At 37.9% G+C, this 8,933-nt stretch overlaps 1 non-coding gene across 1 annotated transcript; it reads right to left on the bottom strand.

Moving 5' to 3' along the window:
* Positions 1–8,429: 8,429 nt before the first annotated feature.
* Positions 8,430–8,518, bottom strand: TRNAY-GUA. The gene is given in 2 exon segments: positions 8,430–8,465; positions 8,482–8,518. It is a non-coding gene; the product is annotated as a tRNA-Tyr (tRNA).
* Positions 8,519–8,933: the final 415 nt, after the last annotated feature.

Raw genomic sequence — 8,933 nt, 5'->3', positions numbered from 1 at the left:
TTTGCCAATATATGGCCTATATTGAGAGCTCGCGCGCACACGTGCTGCAAACTTCAATGGGTGTTAATTTTGTCATTAATGGTCTTAGAAGGTTGATCAAGGTATCAAATTGTTCAGAATTTTATTATCAATGCAAAGATTAAAAAATAGGTGTTTCTGCGTTGCCTTAAGGCGTTACGCGCGGAAACGCGCGCAATTTTTTTAAATGCTTAGAATGACCGAAAACGTACTCTAGTTTGGTCAAAAAGTGATTCTGAGCATTTTGAAATTTTGACGCTCACGTACGCACGCGTCGTGACATCCAGGTGACCTTTGATGACATGACCTGATGACTCTTGACCTGAAGTTCATGTGATGTTAATTTGATTGATATTTGATAATTGATAATGGAGATATGATTGATAATGTGATTTTACAAAAATGGCGCCTAGATGACGTCATCATGACCCGATGATCTTGAAAAGCTTTTCTTGACGTGTCCATGACAGATCCTATAAGTGACATGAAATTCAATGAAATTGATCAAGTCCATTTTGTGATAACTTGGCGACAAGAAAATCGTTAAAATTAAAAGAGATTTTAATTCGTCATGCGGACGAATTAGGTGGTCTGTCTTTTTATCGCCATCATGATCACTATTACCATGTTCATGCAGATCAAAATGATCTTCCTGATGACAACGGAATGTTCATTATGGATGGGATACTTGGGAAAGACGGGAGATGATAAAGCACTGTGAAAAGGGTCTCTTTGATGTATGACAATATATACAAGTGATATGAAAAAATAATTATAATCTGTTTTATCTTGCTAAGTTTTAACTTTGATACCTTTCAATTATAAAGGATCATGTAAGAAGTGGTAAAAAGAAAAAAAAATGATTTTTTTTTGTTTACTCCAGGACTCGAATCTGCGCCCCCCAAAAAGGGGCGCAGGTTCGATACTCCCCATAGAGATTACACGTAAGCAATTTTGAGAATTACAATTACAATTTTGCAAGCGAAATACGGGCATGATCCCGTGTGGAGCCGTGAAATGTGCAAACGCCGGGATATGTGCAAACAACGGTATATGTGCAAAATTTCGCCGGGATTTGTGCTAACAACGGAATTTGTGCAAACGCCACGCCGGGAAATGTGCAAATATGTCAAAATTTATCAACGGCATCTGTGCAAACGTGACGACGGGATATGTGCAAATGAACAATTTTCACGGGAAAAGTGCAAACCTCCGGGATATGTGCAAATCACTGCATTTATCCATATAAAGGCTATTTCTCATGAAATGTCCATAAAATTACTATTAGAAATCGGCCGTCACATGGCAAAACGATGTATCTGAAAATTTTGACTTTTTCAGGTTTTGACATGGGGGGGGGGTTCAGGGAGCCCTTTTCATTTATCTTACTCTCATAATTACAGGTATTTTCGTTTTCAAGATAGCATGGGCTATATGCTGTACTTTTTTCAAATTTGCCAACTCGTTTGATGGTAGAAGGATGTATCTTACAGATACACTCCAAAAATGCCGCAGTAGAGCGCAATGTTTTTCGGTAAAAAGGTGTATCTGTTAGTTCCACTTTTCTGCCATCAAATGAGTGAGCGCACCCAGCCTCGTGAAATATGGCAAAAGGGTGCATCTGCAACATACATCTTTTTACCATAATCGGTGAGCCACGAACTCCATAGACTAGTTTATGGCAAAATAGTGTATCTGCAACATACATTTTTTTCCACAAATTGTGCGACCCGAAAGTCAAAGACTAGTTTATGGTAAAAGAGTGCAGGCGCGGATCCATGGGGGCCGAGGGGGCCTTGCCCCCCCCCCCTTCGGCCAAAAAAAGAGAGAGGGAAAGAAAGAGAAAAGGAGGCGAAGAGGGGAAAGAAAAGAAGAAAAAGAAGAAATGAAGAAAAAAAGAGAGGAAAAGGAGGGAAAGAAAAAAGGAAAAGAGAGAGAAGAGGGGTAAAAGTAGAGGGGGAAAAAGAGAGGAAAGGGGGAAAGAAAAGAAAAAGGGAAGAGGGGGAAGGAAGGGAAGGAAAAGAGAGAGGAAAAGGGGAAAGAAAGAGAAGGAAAAAGAGAGGGAAACGAAAAGGAAAAACAAGAGAGAGGGAAAGAATGGGAAGAAAAAGAGAGAGAGGAAAAAGAGGAAAGAAAAGGAGGAAGAGAAGAAAAGAAAGGGGAGGGAGAGGGAGGAAAGAAGAGAAGAAAAAAGAGAGGGGAAAGAAAAGAAGAAGGAAAAGAAAAAAGAGGGGAAAGAAAGAGAAAAAAGAGGAAGAGGGGGAAGGAAGAGAAGAAAAGGGAGGGGAGGGAGAAGAAAAAAAAGGAAGAGGGGGGAAGAGAGAGGAAAAGGAGAAAAGGGAAAGAGAGGAATAGGGAAGAAAGAAGAGGAAAAAAGAGAGAGAAGGGGTAAGAAAAGGGGAAAGGAAGAGAAGAAAAGGGAGGGGGAGAGGGGAAAAAGAGGAAGAGGGGAAAGAAAAGAAGAGAGAGGAGGAGGGAGGAAAGAAGAGAAGAAAAAAGAAAGAGAATACGGGGAAAAGAAGAAAAGACAAGGGGAGAGGAAGAGGGGAAGGACGAGAAGAAAAAAAAGGAAGAGGAGGAAAAAATGATGTTCGAACAAAAAGGGCGTGAAATGATGTTCAAGGGAATGTCAAAATGTTGTTCGAGCTGGGGGCAGAATTGATGTTTGAACGAGGGGGGGGGGGGGGGGGGGCGAATACATGTTCGACGTAGGGGCGCCAAATTGATGTTGGAACTGGGGGCACCAAATTGATACTCGAGCTAGGGGGGGGAATGGTATTCGAACTAGGGGCGCCAAATTGATGTTGGACCTACATGTAGGGGCGCCGAATCGATATTCGAACTAGGAGGGCGCCAAAATGATGTTCGAAGGGATGCCAAAATGATGTTCGAACTGGGGGCCGAATTAATGTTCGAACGTCGGGGGGGGGGGGGCGAAGTGATGATCGTCCTACATGTAGGGGCGCCGAATTGATATTCGAACTAGGGGCGCCAAATTGATGTTGGACCTACATGTAGGGGCGCCGAATTGATATTCGAACTAGGAGGGCGCCGAAATGATGTTCGAGGGGATGTTAAAATGATGTTCGAACTGGGGGCGCCAAATTATTAGTCGATCTGGGGAGGGGGGCCGAATCGATTTTCGAGCTAAGGGGCGCCTATAATACTCAAACTTTGGGGGCGCCGAGTTGATTTTCGAACTAGGGGGCGCAAAATTGATACTCGAGCTAGAAGGGGGGGATGATATTCGAACTAGAGAAGGCAAATTGAGTTCGAAGGGATGCCAAAATTATGTTCGAAGGGGGGGGGGGGGCAAATTGATGATCGACCTACATGTAGGGCCGCCGAACTGATATTCGAACTGCCGCCTTGTTGTTGGCTCATTGTTCCATATATTGAAAGTTTGAAATGCCTTGGCCTTGAGGTTTTTAGGCATGGCCTTGGGGATTGAAGCCTTGGTCTTGGGTATTAAAGCCTTGGGCCTTGGCCTTGGAGGTTAGAGCCTTGACTACAACACTGATGGATATATTGATAAACAGTATTTACAGAAATTTTGAAGTTTACTTGCACACACTAAGAAATAAATGTTCAAAATTGAACCCCGAAAGGTTGATGCAAAATCAGCACCCTATGGGTTCAAAAATTGAACCCCTGATTTGGGGTTCAAAATTGAACCCTGCGGTTGGGGTTAATTTTTTCACCCTGAAGGTTCAAAACTACACCCCTAAATTTAAAATTGAACCCCTACGGGTGCAAAAATGAACCCCAACCGCAGGGTTCAATTTTTGAACCCATAGGGTGCTGATTTTGCATGAACCTTTCGGGGTTCAATTTTGAACCTTTATTTCTTAGTGTGCAATATGTAAAAGAATAAGTGATGCTTTCATTGTAATGGTGAAAGTTTCGGATGCGTTATTTATTTTTTGACGAATCGTCAAATACTCAATAACTGAAATAACTCTATGGTTTATATCGTTCCTATATTTTTGTTTCATGTAGTAATGCGTAAAAGACAGCTATATACAGTTGATGATACGACACCTTTTCGTTTCTAACCTACAGTGGGAAATCACGTTTTATTTTTTTTAACGAATTCCACTGAAACTATTACGTGGATTTACTCAGGCCTAAACTGCATTGCTATCATTTACATTTATTGTTACATCTTGAAATAGTTGATGTATACAAGATACATGGGACCTTGGAATTCATGTTTCACTAGTATTGTATGAAAGAGAGAGATAAGAACTTATCGTCCAAAATGATGCGAACTTAAGAGCATTGTTTTCATATTTATAAACACACTGACAATAAAGTATATTTTTACAGTATATTTATCTTTAGTATCTTATATTCTTTTTATATACACCGTTTACACGCATTCTGTTTCTTTTGAAAATCTATTTGGAGTATATAAAATTTGAGCAAGATTATAAGATACATAAACTTTTGATACTTTATATGATTGTTGTAAGAGCGGAAGAGCCAATGTTTGCATTAGGATTGACAAGACAACTCACTGTTTTGAATGGATTTCAAGCGAATAACAAAAGATTATATAATATATCCAGACACTTACAGATCTAAGTAGGCAGTGCGCTCCCAATTAGTAAATGCTGAGTGCTGACTACTGAATCTACCTCAACTATATAATAAAAAGCATGTAAATTTATATCTTTTACAAGAATATCTTACCCAAAATAAAATATAATTTTCTTTCATGCAGAATATACAATTTAGTTATTGCACAACCAGTTTTCATACGCGGCGATACAGGGGCGTCATCCCCGTAAGATTTTTCAACCCCTGAACCAAAAAGTAGAAAAGAAAAAAATAATGGGAGTACCCACAAGAACGAAGAATGCCTACAATGCAAGAGAGGTTTCTGTGAGAAGTAACTGAACTAGACATTACCCATTCGGCAATGGGAGTCAATATTTCGGAACGATTATTACTTGACTTGAAATTAGGGCCCCCTAAGAAATCATGGATCCGCGCCTCACTGGCGGCGCCTGGCTCCCGCTCACATAATTCTAGCAGGGCCTACTCTGATGAGAAGTTAAACGAAATTGAAAGCATCAAATGGTTAAAATAGAAATCGCTCGAGTTTCCCGCTCGCATTGATTATTTTTAAAGTGATATTACATTTATTCATGAACACATCATTATAAAACCATTATTCAATTGCCTCTTCTTCATGCATAGGCGGATCCAGGTGGGGACCCGAGGGGTCTGAACCCCCCTATTGGTAGAGCAAAAAAGGGGGGGGGAAAGAAAGAAAAGGGAATGAAAAGAAAAGAGAAAAAAGAGAAGGAGGGAAACGAATGAATAAAATAAGATGAGAGGAAGACTTGGAAAAAATATTTTAAGTCGCTATATAAAATTTTCGCTCGCGCTTCGCGCTCGCATTGCCTGTTAAGTGATCCACATATCTTGTTCAACATGGAGCTTAAATATCAAGTTTGGAAGTCAATATACAAAACATATTTCTCCTTGGAAATCGAACTTTCATAAATTTTTGTGATTTACATATTGATTTTTAAAAAGTGCTCTGTAAAAATGTCAGTTTTATGGTCTGAATATTAACATTTTCCAATTGCGCTGCGCGTTCGCGAATTTTGATTTATCAGGTACCTATTATTTTCATGTAGGACTATTCCATAAAGTTTTCAAAATATCCCTTTTCAGGTCTGATTGTCAAAACGCATCAGCTAGCGCTGCTATGCTTGCATTTTTGATTGGCGGGTTATGTATGTCTCAATATTGATTATATAACAAACTACTTAAAATCCCCTTTTCATGACAGTTTATCAAAAATTTCGGCTCGCGATTTGCGCTCGCATTAATAGTTAAAAATATATCAACTAATTAATGATGCATCCTTTTCTTGAATAAAAAGGTGCTTAATGTTCAGTGTTCAGGCCATAATATCATCAGATTCCGCGCCCTCATTATGCATTAATACTAAGATATCAATTAAATAATTAATTGTCACTTTTATTTTATCTTGCGCTTAGCAAGATGAATAGGAAGATATATAGTCATCATATTCAAATGATAACATGAATGTCAAGGTCCTATGTCTCAAAATTTAGATAATAATGAAACATATCAGCTCTTTATGAAGTGCGATTTATATCCACCTTACAAGTTTCCTACAAACATGACAAAGTGTTTGAAATATCAGATCGGAATATCAAATACTTTAAGCTCGCGCTTCGCGCTCGCTTTTTTTCATTATAAAATATTGTTTAGAATGCCTAGATTCTAGGTCTAAATCTAAAACACGCGCGCTCATTTTCATTCAGTTATCCAGTTTCAGATTACAATATCAAAAAAAAAATCTGCTCGCCCTTTGTGCTCGTATTATTAATGTAGGAAGATCCCTTTCTCATCCCTTTCATGATTTACAAAACACGAATAGAGTATCCCGTTCAAGTTCGAAATCTCGATTTTTTTATGCTCGCGCTTCGCGCTCGCATTTATTTGATTGTGAAATATGTAATGTCTTCATGGCTAAATGCAAGCAGTCCTTAAAAGGCACTTTTCGATCAGTTCAAAACGTGTACAAACATTTTCTGCTCGCGCTTTGCGCTCGCATTATTAATGTAGGAAGATCCCCTCTTACTCATCTTTTTCATGATTTAGGAAACATGAATAGAGTGTCCCGTTCTAGGTCTAAATCTAGAATTTTTCTCATTTATACGTCTTGTCCTGGGCATTCTATTGTGATGTGTAGTGTACTGATATTTATTTTGTATTGTAATGTATTATGTATTCCTTTGTTGCTTTATATACGACAGTAAAGTGATGATTAAAGAAAATGTTCTTATTTGTACACTTATTGCACGTATACGTTCTAAATTTGACATGAATTATATAAAACATCTCCATTGCTTTAAATGATAATTAATTTCCTCAAATTATTCTAATTTAATCATTTTTTCATTGAAGAATTTGCCTAATTAATGAAGTTTATTGAAATCAATGAATCAAATGAATGATCATTCCTTCAGTATTTTGAATTTATGTATAAAATGATTATTTACAAGGTTTCCAAATAAATAGAATTAAGGCATTTAAAAGCTCGTGTCTTATTTTTTTTTTCAATTTGTACCAATATTATGAGATATGACGTGAGCGATATGATACTGTTGTTTGAAAATAGGTTACAATTATGTAGAATTGTAGACCAAAGAGAAGAAATGCATTTCGCAACATATCACCTGGGTTTCTCTTAGACCAATCGAAACATTACGAATCAAACACAGAGGCACACACCAACACGCACACACACACCAAAAGCACACAAACGCATTAATTCATACAATGAATTACATATCAAAACAATAAATATCTGATAAAGAAAATGCTTTTATTTCATTGAGATTACTGATCAATTTGGACTAATTACAGAATTTGATACAGTCCTTAATCCCAATCATGAACAAATGATCTATACATCATCACTTTGCCATAGTTCGTCAAAAATGAACATGATGAACGAATGGTGTTTCTGCAGATACACCCTTTTACCATGATTTGACCATGAAAACCAATTGGTGTATTTGCAGATCCATCATTTTGCCATGACTCGACCACAGAAACTAATCAATGTATCTGCAGATACACCTTTTTGCCATGATATCGCCGTAGAAACTGTATGATGTAACTTCAGATACACCATTTTACCATAATCGTAGGACTAATATGGACAGTTGGATATTTTGGCTAAATGCTGTATCTACATAAAAACAGTTATTTTGATGAAAATAACTAGTGAGATATGATGAAAACTATTAAGGAAGATAATTTAAATGACATTCTAATGAATCTAACTAAATTCAATACTGGGAGATTTTTTGAAGAAAGACAAAAGCTGTAACTTCAAAGTGATTTTTCTACGAATGTGCATTTTGCAGATACATCGTTTTGCCATGTAACGGCCGAAATGAGAAACATGCCTGCATAAGGGAAGAGGCTACAGTGACATCGGCAATGAAACGCTTTTCGGAGAGGTAGGGGGGGGGGGGGCACCAGCCTTAAATTGAAGACCCACTATCTTTTGGAATAACACAGTAACATGGATGTAGAGTGTAATCTTTTAATGCTCCAGACCCGGTCATTTAATAGTTTGAAGATCCTTCTGAACTAAGATCCTGTATTAAAGCATTCATAAGGAGCATAGCCTTTCAAAACTAATTAAAAAACTGCAACACCTCACCGTCACCAAATTAAGACCTTGTAGAAATGAATATAGAATGTGGCCTTTACCCTAGACCTAGGTGTATGAATAACAATTTTTTTTTTGGATACCTCACCGTTTAATTCCTATGGAATAAGTTGCTGTTGTTGTTTAATATACGGCGCGTATTATTTAGTAGTGAATATTTGCCAAAAATAAAACTACATCCACCGAGCCGGATTCGAACCAGCGACATAAGGTTAACAGTTGTCAATCATCTACAGTCCTCCGCTCTACCAACTGAGCTATCGGTGGTTACAGGGTTTAAAGTGTAGTCTTTACTCCAGAAGGGGTGATTACAAAAAATCATAACTATTTAAGCCCCGCCATCTTCCACTACTAAGACTATGTTATAAGGAACGTGTATATAACGTATTCTCGATTCTCCAGACTCGTTTATTTAAACAAATTTTCAAGACCCCACAGTCTCATTCCTGTGAAAAAAGATGGATACAAAGCGTTGTCTTTTCTCCAGACCTTAATGAAAAAAACCTTCAGAATTAAGACCCAAGACTAAGACTCTGCTATGAAGCAAGGGTACATATCGTAGTCTTTACTCCACACCCGTTTAAAAAAATTATGTTACAATCTTCAAAGATAAGACCCTGTAAGAAAGCATGGATATAAAGAGCACAGTCTTTACCCCAGACGCTGTTATTAAAAAAAATAG

The sequence above is a fragment of the Lytechinus variegatus genome, chromosome 1 (assembly GCF_018143015.1).
Source record: "Lytechinus variegatus isolate NC3 chromosome 1, Lvar_3.0, whole genome shotgun sequence".
Classification (NCBI taxonomy): Eukaryota; Metazoa; Echinodermata; class Echinoidea; order Temnopleuroida; family Toxopneustidae; genus Lytechinus; species Lytechinus variegatus.
This window is presented reverse-complemented; position numbering and strand designations above follow the sequence as displayed.